Source organism: Eucalyptus grandis, chromosome 9, assembly GCF_016545825.1.
Source record: "Eucalyptus grandis isolate ANBG69807.140 chromosome 9, ASM1654582v1, whole genome shotgun sequence".
Lineage (NCBI taxonomy): Eukaryota > Viridiplantae > Streptophyta > Magnoliopsida > Myrtales > Myrtaceae > Eucalyptus > Eucalyptus grandis.
In genome coordinates, this window is record NC_052620.1 from 2,498,816 (window position 1) to 2,525,046 (window position 26,231).

Genomic DNA, 26,231 nt, shown 5'->3' on the forward strand with positions numbered 1-26,231 from the left:
AGAATACTCAAGGAGAAATCTCAGTTGAGGAAAGTCCAAACTCACCTCAAAGCAGGAATCCAGCCTTAGTCAACCCCTCTGAAGATGACCACTTGACGGCTCAACATACTACCAACCCGACACTTGCTCTAGCCAATGTTTCCGGCCCAACTCAATGGCCATCAGTCCCGTGGTTTCCCTTTCAAGGTCCGTGGGGAATTGGGCCAGCTCAGTCGTGGGTTCCATACGGAACATCTGGAGAAGGGTTCTCAAGCACTAGCACAGGCCCAACGAGAATAGGCTCGACGAGCACAGGCCCGAGACTTGAAGCATTTTCAACGGGTCAAGGAGGGAATCCCTACCCAAATGTAGGACCCGGCTACCCGAATGCAGGACCTGGATACCTACCATTCAACTTTCCAGCCCACGGCGGCCGGCTGGAACCCGGCGACCCATTCTACACATCGCCGGGCGACGGACCCGAGCTATGGCTCATTTCCTTGTAGCTTACTGGACTTGAAAACTACACTACTTGGGCTCGAGATCTCTCGGCGGGCGCCGGTGACCAAGGAGAAAGAAGGCTTCATCGACAAGCGCCGTACCCTTCCCAACCGACGAACGCTCGCAACGGCACTGGCGCAGGTGCAATCAACTCGTGCGGACATGGATCGGCAACTGTTTGGCTCCTGAGGTGGCCGCCGGACTTCCACCAACTGAAGACTCGAAGGAGATTTGGGAGGCGATCCGAGAGATGTACGACAAGCTTGATCGAGCCAATCTTTTCTCGCTCACCCAAGCCGTATCTAACCTGAAACAAGGAAATCAGACCATCATGACATGTTTCAACCGGCTCTCTGCCCTTTGGAACGAACTGGAGGCTACTGAGGAGAGACTCAAGGGACTGGAGGAAACCTTAAATCGGTATAGGGCTATTCGAGACAGAGAAAAATCGACTTGATTTTTGCTGATTTTAAATGAAAGTTACTCACATTTCAGGTCCCAAGTGCTCGCAATGGAGCCGCCACCATCGCTCCGGCGGATCTACCAGTTGGCAGTCCAAGAAGAAAGCCAGAGGATGGCAGTGACTGGACTCATGCGAACCGGAGAAGGAGTGGCGTTTACGGCTCTCAAATATGGCCCGTCGACGGCCGGGAACCTCTCACTGGCGTTCGCCATTCCCGGATCTGGCCTCACTCCGGCTAGTAGCTCCTCATATGCCCTCTCTCTGGTGGATCAGCCTTTCGGGTTCCATGGAGAAAGCTTCTATCACGCAAATGAGAGAAAGGAGGAGGGAAACCCTAATTTCAGGGTGGACGGCTCAGATCTTCAGATCTAACAATCATTATTCAACTAATGCCTTAGCCAAATCCAACGGCTCTGGTTCCTTTAGGGGATCCTACGGTCCAAGAAATTTCGCACCAAAGGAAAATAGAGGAAAAGGCAAATTATATTGTAGCTATTGCAAACGACCTCATCACACGGTGGAAACCTGTTGGAAATTACACGGTAAACACGGGGATAAAGGAAAGAAGGAATCTTCAGTTAATCAAGTCACCGGGCACAATATCAACTAGTCCATTACACAAAATCAGTATCAGGAAATAATGAAGGCCTTAAAACAGTTGGAAGTTTCCGAAAAAAGAGTAGGCTTCTCAGGTACCTCATTTTGCCTAAGCTCTATTTCTCATGATGCATTGATCATTGACTCAGGTGCTAGTGACCACATTATCTGTGACGAGAGTTTCTTTTCTCATACTCATGCACATATTTTCCTAGTCACTATGAAACTTCCAAATGGGAATATTACAAATGTCACAAAAATTGGGACAGTACATCTTAGCTCTTCCATTACCCTTAAAAATGTGCTTTATATTCCTCAATTTGAATTCAATCTTATCTCAGTGTCAAAAGCTTGTGAGGATAATTCATGTCAAATCCTCTTCAGTTCTGACACGTGTCTTTTTCAAGCCCTTTCGACTGGCAAACTGATGGGCTTGGGTAGTCTCTCACAAGGGTTGTACTTTTGGACAAGTTTTCCCAAAAATATTGATTTACCATGTTTTTCTGTGAATAAGGAATCATTGTGTAACGTTGCTACCAATGATAAAGCTATCATTTCTCATCGACGTTTTGGTCACAGTGCCTTCTTTCCACATCCTAAATGTGATATTTGTCCTCTCACAAAACCATCACGTGCCCCTTTTTTCACAAGCAAGTCCCATACTACAGAGAATTTCTCTTTAATTCATGTAGACATTTGGGGACCCTATCATACACCACATCGTGATGGGTCTCGTTTATTTCTCACTATTGTTGACGATCATTCTCGTGCTACATGGGTCTTCCTTATGAAATCAAAGAGTCAAGCTCTTTCTCATTTGAGAGATTTTTTCATTCTGACAAAAAATCAATTTGGAAAATCTGTTCAATGCATTCGAACAGACAATGGGAAAGAATTCTCTAGTCATGATTGGCAATCCTTATTTTTCTCACATGGAATTCTACATGAAAGTACATGCACTTATACACCTCAACAAAATGGGGTTGTTGAGCGGAAATACCGCCATATTCTAGAAGTAGCACATGCACTTAAGTTTCAAGCTTTCAATCCTGAAACTTTCTGGGGAGATTGTGTGGTCATAGCAGCCTACTTGATCAATCGCATGAAAACAAGGGTTCTCAATGGACGTACCCCGTTTGAGATTTTATTTGGAAAGAAACCTGAAGTAGATCATTTAAGAGTTTTTGGCTGCTTGTGTTATGCTGCTGCTTTGGGTCCTCATGACAAGATGAGTCCTCGAGCCAAATAATGCATTTTTATGGGTTATCCAACCTTCTAGAAGGGATACTGTGTTTTTGAACCATCGACAGGTGATTTCTTCGTAAGTAGAGATGTTGTTTTCCATGAGGATGTGTTCCCTTTTCAAGATGAAATATCTTCCAATGAATCTTCAAGCTCAAATCAGCAAAATAGAAATTTTCAATTTGAGGAAGATTTATCACTCAGTCCACAATATATATGTGTTCCGACTTCTTCTCCTGTGATCGAAACAAATGCGGCATCCTTACCTGCCTCTGAATATTCAGCTCCGGGCTCTACAGTATCCATTGAAGAGACATCTAATTCAGAACAATTATCTCCTCAATCTATTTTTGAAGAATCATCTCCTACACCTAATCATATTCCTCCAAGACAGTCAGGACGAACCACTCATCCCCCAACTTGGATAAAGGATTATGTTTGTGCATCTCTCAACTCATCAGGTACTCCATACCCTATCTCCTCTTATGTCTCATTTGATTGTCTATCTGTGGAACATATGTGATGTATTAGTCGTATCTCCGAAGAAATGGAACCATCATCTTATGATGTGGCCGTTCGTGATCCCCGCTAGCAAAAGGCTATGGAAGCTAAGTTACATGCATTGGTAGAGAATCACACATGGGATATAGTACCACTACCTGTTGATCATAAGCCAATTGGCTGCAAGTGGGTATACAAGATCAAGTATAAGGCTGATGGTTCAATGGAACGCTTTAAGGCTCGCTTAGTGGCAAAGGGCTTTACACAACGTGAAGGTTTTGATTACTATGAAACGTTCTCTCCAATTGCCAAAGATGTCACTATTCATTCCTTTCTTTCTGTTGCTGCTTTCCGGGACTAGAAACTACATTAAATGGATGTCCACAATGCTTTTCTTCATGGAAATCTTGATGAAGAAGTATATATAGATCTTCCACCGGGATTACGGCGACAGGGGGAATCTGGAGTGTGTCGTCTCCGTAAGTCCCTTTATGGACTCAAGCAAGCTTCTCGTCAGTGGTATGCAAAATTCACCTCAGCCCTTATAGCCATTGGTTTCAAGCAATCTAAGCATGATTATGCCCTATTCTCTTGGACTAAAGGTACGTCTTCAATCTACTTGATGATATATGTTGATGACATACTTATTATGAGAAATGATGAATTGGGCATCAAGAGACTTAAGGAACATTTACATTCTAGCTTTCATATTAAAGATTTGGGATCTCCCAAGTATTTCCTTGGCATTGAGATTACTCGATCAGAGCTAGGAATTGCCCTTAGTCAACGAAAATTTGTATTAGAGATTATATCAGAAGTAGGCTTATTAGGATGTAAACCGATTGTCATCCCTATCGATCAGAACATCAAGCTGACTACTGTTGACTATGATGTTGGATCATCGTCTAAGATCGATGATCCTCCGCTTAAAGATCCATCCCGCTATCAAAGGCTTGTAGGGAAACTTATATATCTCACTATAACCAAGTTGGATATATGTTATGTAATTCAGACACTTAGTCAATTTATGCATAGTCCAAAGGAGTCTCACAGAATGCAGCCTTGAAGGTTATAAAGTATTTGAAGAAATGTCCAGGCCTTGGATTACTCATTTCACGAGATTGCAATCTCGAAATGGCAGCTTATTGTGACACAAATTATGCCACATGTCCTATGAGTCGAAGATCAATCACTAGTTTTTGCATCAAGCTGGGAGAGTTGTTACTTGCATGGAAAACGAAGAAGCAATCCAATGTATCTCTTTCATTTGCTGAAGCCGAGTATAGAGCTATGGCTAAAATAGTTTGTGAAATAGTTTGGATACAAGGCTTACTTTCAGATCTTGGGATACAAGTCAAAGGGCCAACAAACATATATTGCGACAATGACGTAGCACTCAAATCTGCAGCAAATCCCGTTTTTCATGAAAGAACGAAACACATTGAAGTTGACTGTCACTATACTCGAGACAAAATCCAAGAAGGGGTAATCAAGACAAATGGAATTGGAACTGCGGAACAACCTGCTGATATCTTTACCAAACCATTATGTCAAAGACAACACATATATCTACTGAGCAAACTTGGCGTATTGGACATATACCAGCCGTCAGCTTGAGGGGGAGTGTTGCAGATATGCACAAATTGAGTTAAAGATTGTAATCAATCAATCCAAGATTACAGGAGATTGTGATTATTTAATTATGTCAATCTGTGATTGGATTTGATTTGATGAATATTCTTTTTCTTTAGTTAGACATTTAATGTACTATAAATAAGACATCATACAATGTAAATTACATATACAGAAATACAAGAAAACCTTGAGTCTTCTCTTGTGCTTGGCCTATTCCTCCATTTCTAACAATATATATGCCATCGATTCTTGATGAATCATCATCATCATCATCTCTTCCTCTTGCTCGACTTCTAGCCTCTATCGCTAACTTGACAGCCGGCATTGATGTTTCGCGTGGAAGGGAGACCATCCCAACCATCTTTTGGTGCACTTGAAACTTCTATAGGCAATTGGTGCAATCACCTTGCTTCCAACGCATGGCTGATTTCACTAATTTCTTCTGTGATAACATCATCGCTTTCCCTCTAATCCAATCCCTCTGGCCGATTCCTGACCTCTGACCCTTGCTGTTTAATCATCAGGAATGACATTCTCTCCCTCTTGTTCAGAATCGACCCTTGCCCTTCTATCATCACCAACATCATCGCTGATTTCCCTTCGATGTGATCCCTCCGTCGGTTCTTCAAGTCTAAATGCTATTATGAAAATCCTGATTTTTCTCCAAACTCGTCGCCGCTATTGATTGTATCTTGTGAATCCTTTGCTAGCTTTATCCGATCACAGAGAGAAGAGAATTCTGGCGGTTCTCTTAGGACTAAAAACTTGTGTAGCTTTAGTGGAAAGCCTGAGCTCTGCGTGATGATTGCTTACTGAAACTTTTCCGTTTAAAATATAGAATGGCTTGTGGAGGTTTCGTGCAAGTACAGATCTCTGACGTGAATCTCGAATAGAGTGCCAAGTTTTTGAAAAATGGTTGAAAGACCATTTACATTCATGGTTTTGTTTTGTTTTTTTGTTTTTTTTAGGGTATTAACTCTGAAAAACCCCAAATTGGTATACTTGTGACAAATTTACCCCAAACTATTTTTTTGACCATGAAAAACCTCAAACCGGTAAACCTGTGACAAATTTACCCTGACTGACTATACAAAACCCTAAACTGGTACATTTATGATAAATTTACCTCAAACTAATTTATTCGACTGCAAAAAACCCTAAACTGGTAAATTTGTGACAAATATACCATATGCTAAATTGGATTAATACCACAAGAAAATAACAAAAATTATAAACTGTGACAAATGGAGCGTAAAATCCTAAATTGGTATACCGGTTAACTGTCACGTGTCATTTAACTTAATAATTTGAGAATAAAATTTAACGAAAACTAACATAGAGTAAATTTGTCACAAGTGTACCAGTTTGGGGTAAATTTGTCAAAAGTATACTAGTCTGGGGTTTTTGGTGGTCAAAAAAATATTTTGGGGTAAATTTGTCACAAGTGCACCGGTTTGGGGTTTTTCAGGGTATTAACCATTTTTTTTATGACCCAAGAATCGCCAAAAGTCGATAGCCGGTGACACAAATCTAGGGTGGTGCTAGTGCATGACCCATCACCACGACATCACACTTAAGATCACTAGCAACCATATTAGGATTCGAACTCCTCCCCTTTCATGAGAGGGAGGGAGCTTAAGCTAACGTGGCCACCACATGAAGTGGTTCTACAGTTTTGTTCCTTTAGGCACATATCATAAAAATAGTTCTTTACTTGTTTCCTTTTATCAAGAAAAACCGAATCCATACCACTGGCCGTGGTGGCTCTGTTGGGTAGGCTCCAGACCTCCAAACGGTAGATCCAGAGTTCGAAGCCCCCTCAACGCAAGTTGAAGGGAGGTTGGTAGACCATTTGGTGATTTAAGCGTGGCACCCTAGTGGTGGGTCTGGGCTAACGTCACATGGGGTTTACATGGCGGCTTTCAGCCAAGGCGGTTCCTCTAGTCCAAAAAAAAAAAAAAAACCGAATCCTTTCTACACAAATTAATGTGGAGTTTTATAAAAATTCAATAGAGACACTATAGCGGGTAGGTACAGCATGTTAATTTTTGCATTCGGATAAAGAAAAAAATGTAATTAGATTTTGGTGCTAAAACTTTAATTTTTCAGCATTCGCAACAAACTTCTGAGGGCATTGAGATATATAAAGAATTGCTATTGTTTTTTTTTTTTTTTTTTTTGGTCAGTAAAGAACTGCTATTGTTGATATGTACGTTATATTCATTCAACTTTCATGAATGTTTAAGAAAACAAAATTGTGAAATCTAAATATCTATTTCTCATCCACTTTACAAAAACTTGGAATTCAGTTCATGCTTCATATAGGAGAGGCGTTCTTGCCTACTAAACCCCCGCAACCTGTTACGATAATTTACATCCAAGAGTTTCAGTGAGAAACCACCGCACAGAGCCTCAGTTTTCCACTGAAACTACTCAAGTTTTTATTTCTCGGAGAAACTAAAGAATTCTCTTTTGTCTCTGATCTGATGGAAAGAGCCCCGAGCTCACAACATATAGGCGGTGATGGCAACGAGTTTTTAAAAAGATCAAGATCGTCGCACTCAGTAAATTCTTTAGGAGCAGCTTTTAGGCTGGCAATGCAGTAACGCAGCTGATCCAGGAAAACAGAAAACATTTTACACCAGCACATATGCTATCTATGATGTGTGCGGAGTTCACGCAACAAAGTCCAAAGAAATTGGCTTTAGCATCACATATTTAAGTGATATGAAATCAGTCTCCTTTATATATTTAAAATATTAGTTAAGTATCGATTGATGCTTTATCTTATACTAGGCTAGGGAGATCGTGTGCTGTGGATTTTGCATAAAAAGAAATTGTGTACTTAGGATGGTTATATATGAAAAGAGAGCGGTTGTTACTCAATGAGTCGGCATCTTTTATTTTTTTTTTGAACAGGAAAAGAAAATATTATTACTAGGTACCAGTCTTAGCAAATACAGCAGAAGCATCACCACATAATAAATCTAAAAGGGCAGATGGGGGTTGATAAACCCAATTTGAAGGGAGGCACCCCAGTCAATGTGCTCTTACTAGCTAGTCGGCCACCTTGTTAGTGCTTCGGCTACAGTGGGATAAAAAGAGGCTTGAATTCTCTTTTAACTTGCATTTTGTCCGGTCTGTTAGTGGCTGCAATTCCCAATTGAGGGTATCAGAATTGAGGAAGCTAAGCACGCGCGTTGAGTGATTACGTATGAATGCAAAATCACGATGAGGAATATAATTTGCTTGGAGGTTTAACTTGCGAGTGAGGATCTAACATATGAAGATTGAATTATTGAGGGCCAAGCTTTTCTGGAAAGCGGTTATTAACTAGTTTCTTCTGAATCAAACGAGCGGAGACTGTGTCGCTTTCGGGCGTTTTGAAGTCTCTTCCCTTCTTCATTCCCACTATCTAACGCGCGAAAGCCAAAATGAGAATGACAGACAGAGAAAAAGGTTCCAACCCGCCATATTTTGTTAGCCATTAGGGAACTCGACCCGTCCAGTCCAAACGGGGACTGTGTCGCTTTCGGGCGATAAGGCAGGGTCAGATGGAAACGCGCTTTCCATTTTGCAAAATGGCGTCTTTATAAATAACCCCTCTGCTGTCGGAGCAACCCGTCTTTCCCATAGCAATCACCCGCCTCCGTTCGCCTTCTCACTCCTCCTTCCTTCACGAAATACTCTGTCTCTGTCTCTGTCTCTCTGTCTCTCTCTGTGATTGAATCATACCTAGTTCAACGCATCATCTGGGTTTCTTTGAAGTGCTCTGTTTTCGGTATATTGTCTTCGAAATCATGGAATTCAAGGTCCGATCTAGAATTCTTTTTACCCTTTGCCTGCAATGATATCTTACTTCTAGTTACGTTCCCAAGTGCCTTGTTCCCTGAATAAATTCATCTTGCTGACCTATGTTTGGTTAAATATTTATGATTATATTGTATAAAAAATTAGAGACCAATTCAATGATTTTCACATCAGACAGGCATTAATATTATTTGCATCAACTAAGTTCTATTTTTATTTTATATTCCCTTATTTTACTGCGTGTCGGGCAAATTTCCAAAAAAGAAAAACACGAAAGGGGCCCAGCCCCTTTTCTTCTTCTTTCTTTCCCCTTCGCCTGGGCCAGGCCGCCTGCCTCGTGGACTGGACGGGAACTTGACCCCGGTTTGACCGAAGCAGGTCTGCTCGGCGTGCCCAGATCTAGTGGCCGAACCGCCTCCGTCGATCGAGCTCCTCGCCAATAGATACGAGGGCCACGAGCTCAGTTGAAAAAGGGGGAAAATGGCGAAGGAGGAGAGGAAAAGAGAGAGAAAACGTATTTGGCATCCCGGGCATTTTTTTTTAGCGTTGTTTTCTCTGTTTTTTCCTCCTTCTTCTTATGCGATTGTTTCGTTCTTAGCGGGGTGCAGAATCAGACCGAGGAAACATTGGAGGAGGTTCAAAGTGCAATTGCAAGCCAAGGCAATATACAGGAGATTATACAGGAGATTCCAAGGGCGGAAGATGCAGTAATGAACAGTGAAATTGAAACTGAGGTATAGAACAAGCCAATGTTCCCTTTTATCAAAAGAAAAGAATAAGAGGGAAGAAGGAGATGTTGAAGTTGGCATTGATGGCCACGGTGTTGGGATCCGCTTCGACGGCCTTTTTTGCGGTGAATCAGCATACTTTTCTGGACTGCCTTGGGATGATATTCATCATTTGCTTCGATTCGGCTGTAGTGCTGGCGATGTTGGGGGAACACTACCAATCTGAGCGGATGGTGAGATGGGGAGACCATTTTACTCGTGCAACAATGGTGCTTATGGTAGTTATGGTAATTGCTGCAGCTATGTTGCGTAAGGGGGGTTATAATGGAAGTAGGGGTGTGCAAAATAACCAGGAACCGCCTAGACGGCTTTTAAAGAACTTGAACGGTTTCAAGAAGTATGCAAAGGAGCTTGATGCGAAGGAGTTGTCTATAGGTGTTCTGGAAGCTTTCAAGTCGAAGTTCCCGCAGCCACCTTCTGCGCCTGCTCTGAATGGAATGGATTGATTATGTAAAAACTGATGAGATTCATCACTGTTTATTGCAGCAACAGTACAGTTGAATTTGATTATTTGTCTGTGCCAAGAATTATTTGATAATAAGGGAGGACATTCAAGGAAGTATGTTGGATTTGTGGTTCTCACGAATGACATGATACTATGTAAAAAGCAAAAATATGCTGTGATTAGCTGACTTTGCACATGGAGAAAATTTGTACTTGGTTCTTGCTTAAATAAAATCTTTTCAGTTTCTTCATGGGGCTTCTCTGTTGTTTTCATCTTTTTAAGTGTCTAACCAAGCCTAAGATGTTTAGCGTCTCTCGATCTTTTAATCTAATTCCATCACAATTCATTAGGAGTTTGTTCATTCTAAACGGGCCCGTAGGCAATATTGGGCAACAAGCTATGCTGGATGGAGAAGGTTTACCACAGCGCAGTCTAGTGCAGCTCATTATGCCCTTGTGTCTCTTGAAAAGGCTGGTCGAGTAAATTTCATGATTACCCAAAATGTTGACAGGAAACTGGCTGTGGAAATTCTGTGACATTTTCAGAAATTGGAGGATGAAGTTGGATATTAATAATTCTTCTAAACTTATCTCAGATTGCACCATCGGGCTGGCAGCAATCCACTGGAAATACATGGGACTGTGTATACTGTAATATGTAAAGATTGTGGATTTCCTTTTTGCCGGAATTTGTTCGAAGAAAAGGTGAAGGCTCTCAACTCAAGGGCGCACTCTTAGAACTTACTTTTCTCTAGTGCTATTCTGTTTTCTTCCTTTCTGCTGAATTCAATCCCAGAACATTTCATAAGATTCCACCATTATTTCTTTCTTTTTAATCCAGTATGTTCGCAAAGTGGTTCATGGATGACATTATGCGAAAATTGTAGTTTAGTTGATAATTCGAATAGTCAGTAACTGAGCTGAGGTGATCATTTTGCTGTAGTGGGCGGGTGCAATAGAAAGTTTGTATTATGGAAACCCTGGTTCAGACTCGACCTTTGGCATGAAGCAGAGGCCTGATGGTGACATTGAGATAGATGAGAAATTCTGGGAGGAGGATTTTACAATCCCTACTTGCCAAAAATGTGTGGGGTGCTTGAAACAGATGTAAGGATCTTTCTTCTACATTTTACCTTTCTCTTTTGTAGCATTTCTGAGGTAATTAGCTTCTTAATTGAAGGTCAAGTATGTCTTCTTACTTACGTCTATACTATTTGAAAAAGGAATTGACGATCTATCACCGTGGTCCAAGTATCTTTATAAAAAGCAAACTAATATGCTCTTTCGCACTTTTCTTGAAAAAATGCTCCTGGGGGTCACATCTGTATGGAAGGATTTAATACGCGATAGCCATGGTCTCTCAATGTTTCTTCTCATTTCTTTTCCCTATGTAGGTTTAATTCCTTTACTAAAGTTTACCTTGCACTACCAAAAATAAAATGGAAGAGAGATTTTAAATGTGCTTGTTTCGCCATTTTCAACATGATTTACTGGCATAAGATGTGCAGATGGACCTCTTCTATAGTTTCAAAGTAGGAGTAAACAGAGAAATAAAGTTTCCATGGTATCTCGGAGCTATCAGTGTGCTATGGTAGGAAGAATATTATGTATGAGACATTTGGATGCACTTTGTAGTTGGATTATAATGTGTACCTGATACTTAGCAGTACATTATTGGGACCTGCATTGTGCATTGATTTGCTATCCTGAGAAAAGAGTAGAATTTAAAGATTCTATTTAATTCCCATTTTTGCTGCTCAGAGGAGAAAACTTCAGTTTAAATTTTCTTTATTACCTTGTGTATGGTCTTATTTGCTTGCTTTTCCTTGAAGGTTATATTTTTTTATGACAACATGCCAAACGATAGGGCTGACAGAGCCATGGAAGCTGCTAAAGAGTGTGATGCTTTTCTTGTCTTGGTTCATCGTTGATGACAATGTCTGCTTACCGCCTCATCGAGTATGTTTTTTCATCTTGTGCCTACATTTCATGATTCAGATAATTTCCTTTAACCAGAGAGTACCTTTTTATGAATGAGTAGTGAAGAACACCACAAATGGTCTTCGTGCTTTATCTAGTCATCAGATATTGCTGAAGATGTTGTGCAGACTGAATTTCGTGAATCTGGTGATGAATCTAATGGCACTTTCTCATTGCATTTGCTTGACTAAATCGTGCAGTTGATCTTCTATTCAGGTCTAAGAGTGCTGATAATTCTGGATGTGGATTGTGGGGATACTGACTAACCTATTCCATCACATTATTTTCCCTATTTAGCCTTTTTAGTTTGGGGGCTGTTCTTGTCCCTTTTACGGACATGCATCCTGTGAAGCTTGCTTATTTGGTGCATTTGGGCTCTGTTTTCCAATTGATATGGCATGTTATGTCAAGAATCTTGCTTCCTTTTCAGCTGTGTGCCTGGTAATAGGAAAGATCCAATTTGATTATTTCCTAATTCTGTGGCTTAAGCGAAGTTTGCTCCTTTGGCTAATCGAAGGTTCCCTGTCCTCTCTGATGATAAACAAAAGAAATCAAGAAGTAATAGTTATAGTTGTGTTATCTTCCAATGTGAGATATTCAAATAATAAATTATATCTTCATATTTGGGTGACAGAGCTGCCTCTGCAATTGTTAATATAGGCGTGACACAGGCAGATGATTTGGTTCCTTTGAAAATTAATGCTCGATTGGGAGAGGTACACAAATTTTCAACGTGTTACAAAACTAGCGCTTCATAACATTACTATGCCGAATTTGCTGATGTTTCCATGTTTTTCTTTCCTGTAGATACTCCCCAGAGTGCTTCATACAGGATCTCTCAGCATCCCCGCTGTTCAATAACAAGAAGGTATTGTTTAGCTAACTAGAAAGGACCGCGTCTTTGCTGTATCTGATTTAGATTTGTTATTGTAGCCCGTTTGCAAAAATGAAGCTAAACACTTGAGCAAATCTTTAGAGTGTCGCCTCACTTGTTAAGCCCCACGAAACAAGTCTTGCCTTAAAAGTGAGATATACCTGGCTTTGAAGTTGCCTGCAATAATCTATGACACGGTATGTGAAATGGGGAAGACGGCTTTAGCGATGCCTATCTTTTTTGTTCTATTATACATAGATCATGATATTGTTGAAAGAAGATTTTCATCTTGGACGCGTGTTATGAAGAGATGGTGTCTTGGCATATCTCTAAGGAAGTAAAGTAAAACAGTGTCATGATACATGCAATGTTATTGACATCATGAGCTTAAGATGAATATGTGAAACAATTCAAAATGCACTCAAAATCGAAGTCTCTAGGATAATTGTGTTATCCCCAAAAGGTCATGAACACAAATATTTGCTGGGGATGATCTTATCTCAGAGATTTAAAAAAAAAAGAAAAAAGAATGTGGTGTCAGCATGAGGGAAAATAAGGCCCTTCAGAAGAGAACTCCACAATGCTAATTTGTAGAGAGAACCCCTTCGATCTTATGAACCCTTTAAAAAGCCTACTACTATGGATGGATAAAACAGGAGCATTGCCTGATGCTCATTCTTTTTCGACGGCATTCATGTCATCACATTTCATGACCTTGTCAATGACTATTTTGCAGGAGGCCGACCAGGGATGCGCAAGCCACAAGGCAGTGTCTTCTGTATGTTTTGTTATGAGTGCTTAGCGTAATGATTTTTTGAAGTCATGTCTCTCCTACGTTAGCACATAATGCCCTGATGCCCTCCATCTGTCTTACTATTTATCTGTCCTGTCAAATGTTGAAGTTCGATACTGATGTGTAGATGTTCATGGAAGTCGATACACTGGATGGGTTCCTTCCCGACAAATTAGTTTGAAGCTCATGGAGATGGTGAGACTAATGAGGTCTCAAATGCAAAAGAACTGAGGAATTTTGGAATGAGAATTCTGTCATTCCTTGCCACAGAAACGCAACATATACACAAGAAGATACAACGATCAAACAATCTCCAATATTAGGCTAAACTACCAAAAATACAAGGGCAACACAATAAAAAAGATATGTACACAAAACTTCCTAAGTAAATGGCCTCAATAAAAGGCCTAAATAAAAGCATATCACCAACTGCCTTTCCAATATATTTGCCTTTCCAATACCCCCTCAAGTTGGAGCATGGAGATCTCGAATGCCCAACTTGTGAAGAAGAAAGTTAAATTGATCATTTCCCAACGCCTTCGTGAAGATATCAACTAGCTGCATTGAACTACATACGTAATCTGTTCAAATGTTACCATTAAGTATCTCATTACGAATAAAGTGATAATCCACTTCAATATGCTTGGTACGTTCATGATAAACAGGATTGGCAGCTATATGTAAAGCTACCCGACTGTCGCAATACACCTGCATAGGTTGAGAATGTGCCACACCAAGAGAATCCAATAATCCTTTCAACCACTTAAGTTCACAAAGTGTAGTACTCATAGACCTGTATTCAACCTCAGTGGATGAGCGAGACGCTATCTGTTGCTTCTTAGTATTCCACGAGATAGGCGATTCTCCCAAAAGAACAAAGTAACTACTCAAAGATCGTCTTGTCAAAGGACAACTTGCCTAGTCAAAATCGCAGTAAGCAGACAATTTGAGGTCACAATTGGCACGCAACATAATACCCTGACCTGGATTTCCTTTCAAATAACACGGAACTCTCACAGCTGCCTCCCAATGAGCTTTCTTTGGCCGCTGCATGAATTGTGCAAGAATATGTACGCAGTAAGACAATTCAGGTTGAGTTATTATTAGATCAATAAGCCAACCCACTAGGCGCCTATACTGAGCAGGATTGTCTACATCATCACTCTCAGTAAGGGCCAACTTGTGATTTTGTTCAAGAGGAGTTTTAGCTAGCTTGGAACCCAGCAATCCGACCTTAGAAATCATATCCAAGACATACTTACGTTGACACAAGAAAATACCATCTGAGTTTCTCGCCACTTCAATCCCCAAGAAAAATTTCAGCTTCCCCAAGTCTTTCATATGAAAACAACGACTTAAATAGTTCTTGAACTTTTGCACATCGGAAATATCATTACAGGAGACAATGAGATCATCAACATAAATAAGCACATTCAATTGAGCAGTCCCAACTCAAAAAGTGAACAAGGAGTAATCTAAATATGATTGCTGAAATCCATAAGCTTTCAAAGATGCTGCCAATTTCGCAAACCAACATCTAGGTGCTCGCCGCAAACTGTATAGATATTTCCAAAGTCTACATACCTTCCCTAATAATTGAGAGGCAAATCCAGGCGGCATCTTCATGTAAACCTCTTCCTCTAAATCGCTATGTAAGAAAGCATTTTGAACGTCCATTTGATGAAGTTCCCAATTCTTTGCAGCCGCAATGGCAAGAAAGGTGCGTACAATGCACATTTTGCCGTAGGAGCAAAAGTCTCCTGATAATCTATGCCTTCAACTTGTTTATTTCCTAGTATCACCAACCGCACCTTGTATCATTCAACGCTTCCATCATAATTGTGCTTAATTTTATACACCCACTTGCTCCAAATTGCTTTCTTCCCAGGCGGCAAATTTTCGACTGTCCATGTGCCATTATCTTCTAAAGCCTGTATTTCTTTACTCATGACCTCTCTCCACCATTCATCTTTAATTGCTTCTGCATAAGAGTTTGGTTCATGTCCTGCAGTAATTGCTGCCAAGAAACACCGGTGTTGAGCTGAAATTTTTTTATAACTCACATAATGTGCTATAGAATAAGGCATACCTGAGGAATCAAATTGGGCATATGAGCATGTTGAGGGGCTTATTCTGATGGCATTTGTCACATAATCTTTCAAACAAATAGATGGTTGCTCGACCCCTTGTCCCCTGCCTAGCTGCTCTTTGACAACTTCACTTCTTTCCACGTCCTCATTATTTATGTGGATCAATTCCTCCATTTCATGATTCACCTCATTTTCTCTATCTACACTTTCGACGTGCTCCTATCTCAAGTCACTTTTTAAATCATCAACTTCATCACCCAACTCCTGTGACATCCCAATTTTCCAATTTTATTTTCAATAAATTGAGACGAGCATTTCGTTGGCACGCATATAGTTATTTTCCTTAAGTCGGCAACTCATGTGAAAAATAGTTTATCAGGTGAAGCCGTTAAGAGATTCTAATGCACCAAACTCGAGAATTTGACCAGGAAGCGATCTTTCGATCGAGCTAATCTGCAAGAGTCATTACGGCACAATTAAAAATCGATTAGAAACCAGAGATAGGTCGACTCGACGGAGGCATGTGATCAAGTGTGGGTGATTCTACCATATCGCACAATTCTGGTCGATCGGCACTAGACCAACGTTTCTGTCGATTGGGTACCCTGTGTTCATATTTGAAATCTTGAGATTACCTCGACAACCGAGAGTCGCCAATGTATCAAAGATGTACATTGTGGCTTGATCAACCACATGTCAAATGCACGAAAATTTCTAAAAGCTATCTGGTAGATTAGGACACGCTAATATCGTGCAAGAGTGAAATCAACCGTGAATTTGAGATCGAATTTAGAAATTGGAAATCTTGGTGTGTCACAAATCATTTTAGGGACATTGAATCACCTTTGGAAGATTTTTCATGTAATCAGAATTTTTCAGCAATTAAATAAGAGAATGGCTAATTTGGTTTGAGAAATTAGTAGGCTCACCCTTGATCGTGCTTTTGGGACTTAAGTTGGTTTTTGTTCGACACCCAGCAACCAAAGACCAACGAAGCCAAGGCAGCCGTCGCTGCCACACGCCGTAGCTAGAGTCGCCACTGTCGCACCCCGTTGCTGGAGCCGTCATGGTCGCAGCTCGTCCGCGCATGCGCCTCGCAGGCCAGCTCATCGTTCCGCCTCCGCCCGAGCCTCCAGCATCGTCACCTGCGTTGTCTAGTTGTAGCTCGTCGTCACCAAGGTCGCCAGAGGTCTTCCCTGGTCGCCGTGAGTCACTGCCGGTCACCGCTTGAGCTACCGCCGCCTCTCTCCGTCGTTTGCTCGCCCGACCAGTGACCAGCACCCCTTCGTCCAACCGTGAGCAAGTAGCCAAGAAAATGGGCATGGCAGCTCGATTTTGGCCCGTTTTGGCCAGCTTCCCGATCTGAATGCTTGGCCCGCTTTGAGGAAAGTTGTTCCCTTCAGCGTCCCCGTCGTTTTAGTCCCCTTAGCTCGCTAATCCAATGAGTTTAGCTCACTAAATCTTAATTAGACGGTTAATGATGCCCTAAGTGTGCTTTAGTCTAAGTTAAGTAAGTTTAGGTGGTTAGATTAGTTTATTTGGTTGAGGATTAGATTAGGGTGTTTAATTAAGTTAAAGTGTGTTTAGTTTAAAGTTAAGTAGGTTTATTTTAATATAAGCCTTGATGTGACATAATAGGTTTTATTTTTTATTTATTTAAATGTTTCAAATTCAGGAATTTTTAATAATTTATTTTATTCCGAAAATTATATAAAAAAATTCAAAAAAATTATTTATGACCTCAATTGCTCGAATTTCGTGCTTTGATCGTTGCTATGCATTTAGAATTTGAATTTGATGAATGGATGTAGTAAATTGAGTGTTGATTGTGGTATATAGGAATTTTATTCATAAAAACCCAAGTGGCGGGTTTTGATGCAAAAATTGGATTTTAATGATTATATTAAATAGTGGGGTTTGAAAAAGTGAGATATTAGCTTTCTGGTTCGAAATTAGCGTGCCCCCACACACGTGAGTAATTTATGGAATATTTTTAATATGAAGAAAAATGGCCGGGATCACTATTTTAAGTGGATGCATTGAGTGAAATGCAAAGTGTCTTGGGGCCGAGTATGATTTGGCTGTGTGATAATTAAGAGGAATCGTTCTGGGTTGTTGAGTCGAACTTGCCCTTATATGGGATGCCCCTTACAACGGATGCGGCTCGCAGTAGAGGCGAGACCAACTGGACCTATGCTCCTTCGGAAATGCCATCGACGTAGTGACGAAGTCGTGCTCCAATGGGGGAGGTGATGCCTGGCATTAATGTTAGTAGATAGCCGAACTGTGAGTAGGCTATGCCTTTGTGTGGCAATGAATAATAATTGGAATGCGTGCTAAGTGCGATTGTGATTTATATGAAAGTGATGGCATTTCAATTGTTTGAATTATTATTACTACCTGAGATTGTGTGATACAAATTGTGCTAATCCGCAAGAAGGAATTAAGACGAGGTAAGTCTTCTATGTGATGTGGCTAGGCCACACGGGGTGTATTTTCTTTCTAATAGGGGTTTAGGGGGTTGAACTTACTGAGATAATGTCTCACCTCGTTGTGGGCCAAAATTTCAGGTCCCTAGATGGCGGTCGTAGAGGACCCGAAGCCCTAAGTCTAGAAAGGTGGAAACTGAAGGATCGGTGAACGTGTCCTGCTAGTTGGTCTTAGGATAGTTCCTCTTTTGTCGAGCTAGTCTATTTTGTAGACAGTCAAGTGTTGTATTTAAACCTATGTGTTTATAATTGAGTGTTTGGTATTGTGATTGATTGCCTGCTTTTCTATCCCAAGTTAAATGTCGTTAGGGGATTTGTTTCCCTTCCGCATGCTTAATAAAATGAATGGGTCAGTGATGTATCCTAGGATGTTGCATTTTTTATCGACCGCAGTGGGATGTGCATGCGCTCGAGGTTTGGGGCGTGACAACTCCATAACTCTATTTTTAATGAGTTCATCACTTATTATTTTCTCATTAGTATATGGAAATTTTGTTTCAACAAACACTACATCTCTTGATACAAAGTATTCACTAGCTTCCAAATCATACAATCTCCACCCCTTCTTTCCCAACAAATAACCAACAAAAACACATCGACGACTTCTACTAGCAAAATTATCTCTATCCCGATTCTGATTATAAGCATAGCACAAACAACCAAAAATCCGAATATGTTTGTAAGAAGGAGGTTGGCCAAAAATAATCTCATATGGAGTTTTACCATTCAATAATATAGATGGAGTCCTGTTAATCAAATACCCAGCTGCGAGTATACATTCTCCCCAAAATTCTATGGGTAAACTTGCTTGAAAACGTAAAGCTCTTGCAACATTAAGGATATGGCGATGCTTTCTTTCCACTTGGCCATTTTGTTGAGGTGTTCCAACACAAGAAGTCTGATGCAATATCCCATGTTCATCAAAATATTCTTTCAAACACAAAAATTCACTTCCATTATCACTTCTAACAATTTTCACATTATTCTCGAATTGGCATTTAACCATTGCAATAAACTTCCTAAGAACACAAGGCACTTCATTTTTTTTTCATTCAACAAATATATCCACACAGCACGAGAGTAATCATCAACAATTTTCAAGAAATAAATTGCTCCACATGAAGCTGGAACTCTATAAGGTCCCCGCAAATCACAATGTATTAATTCAAAACAATCTTTAGCTTTATTGTCACTAGAAAAGAAGATCTCTCTTGTTTGTTTTGCTCTAAAACAAACCTCACAAGTTTTATTGGTTTTCCTAACCATTTTGTCAGCTTCTGGAATTAACTCCACCACCTTAGAAGAAGGATGACCCATTCTTTTATGACAAAGCTCAAAGGATTCCATATCAGCCACCGTGCAAGCATGTATTGAAGTCACTCCCTTGAGAAAGTAAAGCCCCTCCCGTTGCTCACCCACTCCAATCAGGTTCCTCGAATTTAGGTCCTGTATAGCACATATTTTGTTAATGAGTTGAATAACCAAATTTGAATCATTAAGAAGTTGTGATACAGAAATCAGATTGCATTTCAAATTGGGCACAAAAAGAAATCGTCGCAATTTCAAGTCTCCTCCAAGCAACATAGTTCCTTCTTTCATTGCCATGGTCTTTTCTCCATCAGGTAACTCGATTGAGCATGGCACAATGTCATGCAATTCTCTCAAAAATGCCAATGTTCCTATCATATGGTGGGAAGCTCCTGTGTCAATAATCCAAGGAAAAATACTCTGTTTACCTGTCAGCCTCTCATGGGCACCATTCTGATGAGAACTTAACATTCCCAATAAAGTTGGCCACCGCTCATCATTTAATCCACTAAGACTCTTTCGATCTAAATCCGTCACAACTCCTCGCCCACCATCAACTCCAGTTGCCTATAAGACGTTGGCACGAGCACCACCTCCCTTATTATGTCCACCTCTATTACTACGCTTTTGACCACTACCTTGTCCAGCAGAGGTTCCATGTGGTCTATTACCCCGCCATTATGGATATCCTATTAGTTGGAAACAACTTTCAGTATCATGACCCTCTCGGTTGCAATTAGAACAAAACGAGATTTATCTTTGTCCCCCCTTGAATTTTGACCACTTGCCCAGATTGCAAAACTCACGGGATTGCCTCTTTCATCCTTGGTTCGTGTCATAGTTCATACTTGCTCTTGTTGAACAACCATAGCATAGACACGATTTAGATTAGGCAAAGGTTCAATGCTCAAAATATTAGCGCGCATTGTTCCATATCCTTCTTCATCTAAGCCCATCAAAAATTGATGAACTCTCTCTTCTTCACGCTTTCTTTCCGATTCAATGGTTAAATTGCATTTGCAACCTGTACAAACATACATTGGTATCTGATCATAGTTATTTATTTCATTCCACAAGATTTTGAGTTTACCGAAATAGGACACGATGGGTTGATCATCCTGCCTACAATTGGCCAAATCCAATCTCAGTTGCTGCATCTGTGGACCATTCCCAATTGAGAATCTCTGTTTGATATCCTCCCACAGATCTTTCACGTTCTCCATGTGAGGGATAGTCGAGCGCAGTGTCAGTTCAATGGTATTAAACACCAAAGAAACCAACATGGAATTAACCGTCCACCAATCTTCAAGTTCTAGCGAATCATCAGTTGGTTGCTTGACAGATCCATCAATAAAACCATATTTCTTCTTGGCTCGTAATGCAGTCCACATAGCTCGCACCCATTCTTCATAATTCTCACCTTTCAACTGAACTTGGGTAATCAAGTTACCCGGGTTGTCATTCGAATTCAGTGTGTAAGGGTTAGAGGTTTTCTGGTCTGTTCCCGAACTCTCCTCACCTTTTTTTTCCATTAGCCATGGCTCGATACCATGTAAAAGAACTGAGGAATTTTGGAATGAGAATTCTGTCATTCATTGCCACAAAAACACAACATATACATAAGAAGATACAACTATCAAACAATATCCTAATTAGGCTAAATTACCAAAAAAAAAAAAAAAAACAATAAAAAAGATATGTACACAAAACTTCCTAAGTAAATGGCCTAAAAAAAGGCCTAAAAAAAGCATATCACACAGCTTCCTTTCCAATATATTTGCCTTTCCAATAGCAGGGTTTAATCTCATTTTCATGTATTTCCTGTTACATATCGTAGGAGTGGTTCTGCGCTTGGGTGATTATATACACGGCAATTTTGATTTGTCTCATCGCCTGTTGGATTTGAGTGTTTTAATGCCAGCGATCCATCGAAGCTTTGTCAGGACAGTAATTGGATCATGCACGGAAAAATTGCCTTGCTTCTGGCCATTGGAGGATGGCAAAGGCGCATGTCGAATGATGGTTTCTAACGCTTGAAACTCACAAACCATAAATTATATGTAGAATATTAGTGTTACATGTTTTCAGTATTCTTGTTATGAAGGAAATAAGTACAGAACTATTCTTTAAATTATATGTAGAATATTAAAAATTTTCAGTTTCGTTGGTTCAAAAGAAACTAATTAATAGCTGCATTTCATACATAATCGCTCAATTTTATGCATGCACGTAGTTCGTGCTTAGCTTCTAGTCTACATTATTCAGTCAAAAACACAATTTTGTCTCACGTTTAACTTCACCAATAAACGATAACAACTCAATGAAAAACAACCGCTTTCTTTTCATATATAACCACCCTGAGTACACAATTTCTTTCTATGCATAATCCACTGCACACAATCGCCTTAGCCTAGTAGAAGATAAAGCACAAATCTGATACTTAACTTATATTTTAAATATATGAAGTAGACTGATTTCATATCGTTTCAATATGTGATGTTAAAACCTATTTCTTTCAACTCTCTCGTGAAAACTTTGAAGAAGTTTTAGATAGCATATGTACTAGTGTAAAATGTTTTCTGTTTTCCTCGATTTGCTGCATTACTACTTTGCTTCTCTAGAATTTACTAATTGCAACGATCTTGATCTTTCTCCAAACTCATCGCCATCTTCACCTGTATGTTGTGAGCTTAGGGCTCTTTCCATCAGATCGAGACTAAAGAGAATTCTCTCGTTTCTTCAAGAAATAAAAACTTAGTAGCTTCAAAGTGAAAAACTTATGGTGCGTTTGATAACATTTATGTCTTCGTGAACAATTTATTTTCATAATTACTTTTTTTTATTCCCTAGATCAGTTTCTAAGTAAAACAATGTGTTTGGTAATTGCAAAAAATTCCTATTCTTATAATTAAAAAAAGAACAAAAACACATTTGATACAACTTATAAGTTTTTTTTTTTTTATGAAGTAGAATTTATTTTAATTTTTAAATAATTAAAGTGAATGATACAATTATTTAATGTACGTTTGGTAACATTTCTATTATTGAGAATTTCTTTTTAGAAATAGTTTTTTTTTTCTAGTTTTATTCCCTCAAACAATTTCTGAGCAAAAAAAAGTCACTTGGTTCTACATAAAATTTATATTTGCTGAATAAAAAAAGAAAAAATGCATTTGGTACAACTCTCGATTTTTTGGTGACATAGAATTTCTTTTTAATTTTTTTTTTAATGATTTTCTGATTTTTTTAATTTTCTTATTTTCCTCTTATCTTCTTCCTCCTCCAGTCGGTCACGTGAGCCTAAACGATGGCCGACGACCAACTAGTGACGAGAGCCGACGAGGTCGGCTGGCCTTGGGGATCCCCGGTGGTTGGGCAAGGTTCACCCAGCCACTAATGAGGCCTGACCTCACCAGATCTAGTCAAGGTCAAGTCTCGCCCTACGAGGTCATTGGACTTCATCTCTGGTCACCTACCAACACGCCGAGATTCGGCGACTCCTTAGAAGAGGAAGAAGAAGAAAAGAAAAGAAAGAAAATGACTTATTCCAGAAATTGTTCTCGGAAATAAGAAACAAATTTTATTTACTTTTTATATTTTTTCCAAAATCTATTTCCTAGCCACGTTTCTATTTCAAGGAATAGAAAAATTAGTTGACATTACCAAATGGATTTATGTTCTTTTCTATTCCAAGGAACAAAAGAAGAAAAAATTTGAGAAATAGAAACGCTAACAAACAGACCTTTAAATTTCACAGCTTGTTCCCTTCAACATTCAAGAAAGCTGAACAAATTATACATACACAACAACAATGACAATTTTTTACATATCTCAATGCCCTCGGAACCTTTTTGCAATGCTGAAATATAAAACTTTTAGCATCAAAATCTAATTACATTTTTCTCTATATCCGGATGCAAAATATAACATGCTCTACCTACTCGCTATAGTTTCACTATTGAATTTTGAGAAAACTCCCCATTAATTTGAATAAAATGTATTCAGTTTTTCTCGATAAAAGGAAACAAGTAAAGAACTGTTTTTCAGATATGTGCATTTAATTTGTTCAGCTCTCTTGAATGTCTAAGGGAACAAAACCGTGAATGTAATTTGTTCAGTTTTCAGTCGCTTTTCAAAAACTTGGCACTCAATTCATGCTTCATATGAGAGATCGGTACTTGCATGGTAACTTATTTTATATGGAAAAGCTTCAGTGAGAAATCAGTACACAGAGCTCAAGTTTTCCACTGAAATTATACAAATTTTAGTCCTAAAAGAACCGCTAGAATTCTCTTCTCTCTTTGATCGGATGGAGCCATCAGAAGATTCACAAGATACAATCAATAGTCGCGACGAGTTTGGAGAAAAATCAAGATTGTCATAATAGCATCGAAGACTTGAAGAACTGACAAAGGGATCGTGAAAGGAAAGCGAGGATGGTATCGCAGGAGAAATTAGCAAATTCAGCCAGGGGTTGTGCACCAAATGATGGTCGTGATGATCCCCACTCTATACGAAACATTAATACCAGTGGTCAAGTTGGAGAAGATCAAACTATGAGGATAGAAGCTGAGTAAGAGGAAGAGATGACGATGATTCATCGTGAAAAATCAATAAGATAACACTAGATTTTGGTGATGTCAAGCCGAGAATATTGTTTACCCTATACCTAATTTTGTTCCACATGATTCATCAATGTCCACATGATCGATGGAACATCGCCTCAAATTTAATTTTTGGTTATTAATTGGGTAAATTATTTTTTAAATTATTTATTTTTCGTGAGATAAATGTTATGTTAATGTGATTTGAATGAAATTTTTATAAATTGAAAGGACGGATGTCGTCCTTAAAGAATTCCCCTTTTTGGAAAAGAGGTTTCATCGTCGACTCCCGTTTTTCGTGCTCGTCGTTTTGCGTTTGGCGGTGGGGCGTTTTGTGGCAGAAAAATTGGGGGATTTGACTTTTCCGTTGACGTAAGCTGTCGTCCCATAGACCCGAAAACGACATGCGAGTGACCAACGAGGAAAGCACGCGTTTAATTCTCCCGCTTTCCAGATATTTTATGAAAGTATAATGCTAAGATTGTTTACCCTATTACCAAATTTTGTGTAATGTCAAGCAGAGAAAATTGGAACTTATTCTAGGGTATGAGTAATTTCTAGAAACTGTTGTTTAGGAAAAACAAAATTTCACGCTATAATATTCCACAAACTGGTGTTTATCAGAAGCTATACATGGAAAGTTCAAAAATCTAATTCTTATGGAATTTTGTTTTCTATCCAAAAACATGTTGGGGCGCAAGTTTTGCAAGTAGGGAGGTTCACTTTGTCTAATACCAGACATAAAAAATGTGTAATCAATCTAAAAACTAACGGTTGAGTTATAAATCAACTTCCATAGTAATTTCCGCAACTCTCACTAGCTAAAATTATATAAGCAAAAAAAAAGAATTTATCATATGTTAGTTTCCATTAAATAATTTCCATTAAATTGGATTAATATTCCAAATTAATACATCCGTGACAAACGAGGGTAAAATCCCCGTGTCATCAACTTAGCAATTTTACAGTCAAATTTAACGGAAACTAATTAAGGCTAAATTTTTCATAGTGGTACTAGTTTGGGATTTTTATGGCTAAAAAATTAATTTTGAGTAAATTTGTCACGTGTATACTGGTTTGAGGTTTTTTGCAATATTAACTCTAATATATATTAAAGGGTAGGAGTGTTGTTAAAAAGTGAAATCAAAGCATTTATTAATTTAATGAGAAAACAATTATGAGAATAGTGAATTGAAAGTTGCGAAACAGTTTGTTTATTATTAGAAGAGGGTAGGGTTTTGGAACCTTCAAAGGTTGGTTACGATAGCTTGCTGATTGTTGTCTCCTCTGAGACGCGTATTTTTCCACGAAAAACCATCAAAGTTCAGAAAAATTGTGACGTGATTATATAGTAATCTAACGTTGTCTCTTCTTCCTTCTAAGTCGTTTAACTGTTAAGTGTGAAATCCTTTTCCTCGTGGTATCTCTACAGAAACATACGGAAACGACAAGATCTTGCAATTTACGTCAAAGTGCAAACTCCAGAATAATAATCGAGAAATAATAAGGATACTAGAAATTTACGTAGTTCGGTCCGAGTATTGATACCTACGTCCACGGAGAGAACCAGCAACAAATAATTTATTATAATCTGAGAATCAGAGTTTATAATCGCCACGCGTCTTCGAGTGTTTCTCACACTTAAATTTAATCTTAAATTTAAATTATTTATAAATAAATAACTCACTTGAATATAAACTCACTACATAAAATTACCACGTGTTCAAATTCAAAAGAAACGCTACGCCAAAAACAAGAACTTGGTGTCTTTTTTTTCTTTGCAGGTATGTACTCTTCACTTCTCTAAACGTGCTTCTCCTTCTATTTCGTAGGGCTTCACGTCACTTTTTTAACGCCTTTTATGTGTGTGCGCGCCCAAGGTCAACAATTTGACCTGGACCCACCACTTTTGATTCTTCAACGTGACAAGGCTTTTGCACAGAGAAAAAAAGAAAACCTTTGCTATATCTTTATTTTTATTTCCTCTTTTGTCTTGTAGTGATAGGTTAATTTCCTTCTTTTGTTTCCTTGCTTCTTATTTTACACGTCCAAAAGAAAGTCCAATAAGAAAGACATTTTCATTTGATTTGTAATCCACTTGAAAAATCTTCCTCAATAAAATTCAATTTAACA

General features: G+C 39.2%; 1 pseudogene; it reads left to right on the top strand.

The window, feature by feature from the left end:
- Positions 1–23,930: 23,930 nt before the first annotated feature.
- LOC120288255 overlaps positions 23,931–26,231 on the top strand; it is a 34,586-nt pseudogene continuing 32,285 nt past the window's right edge.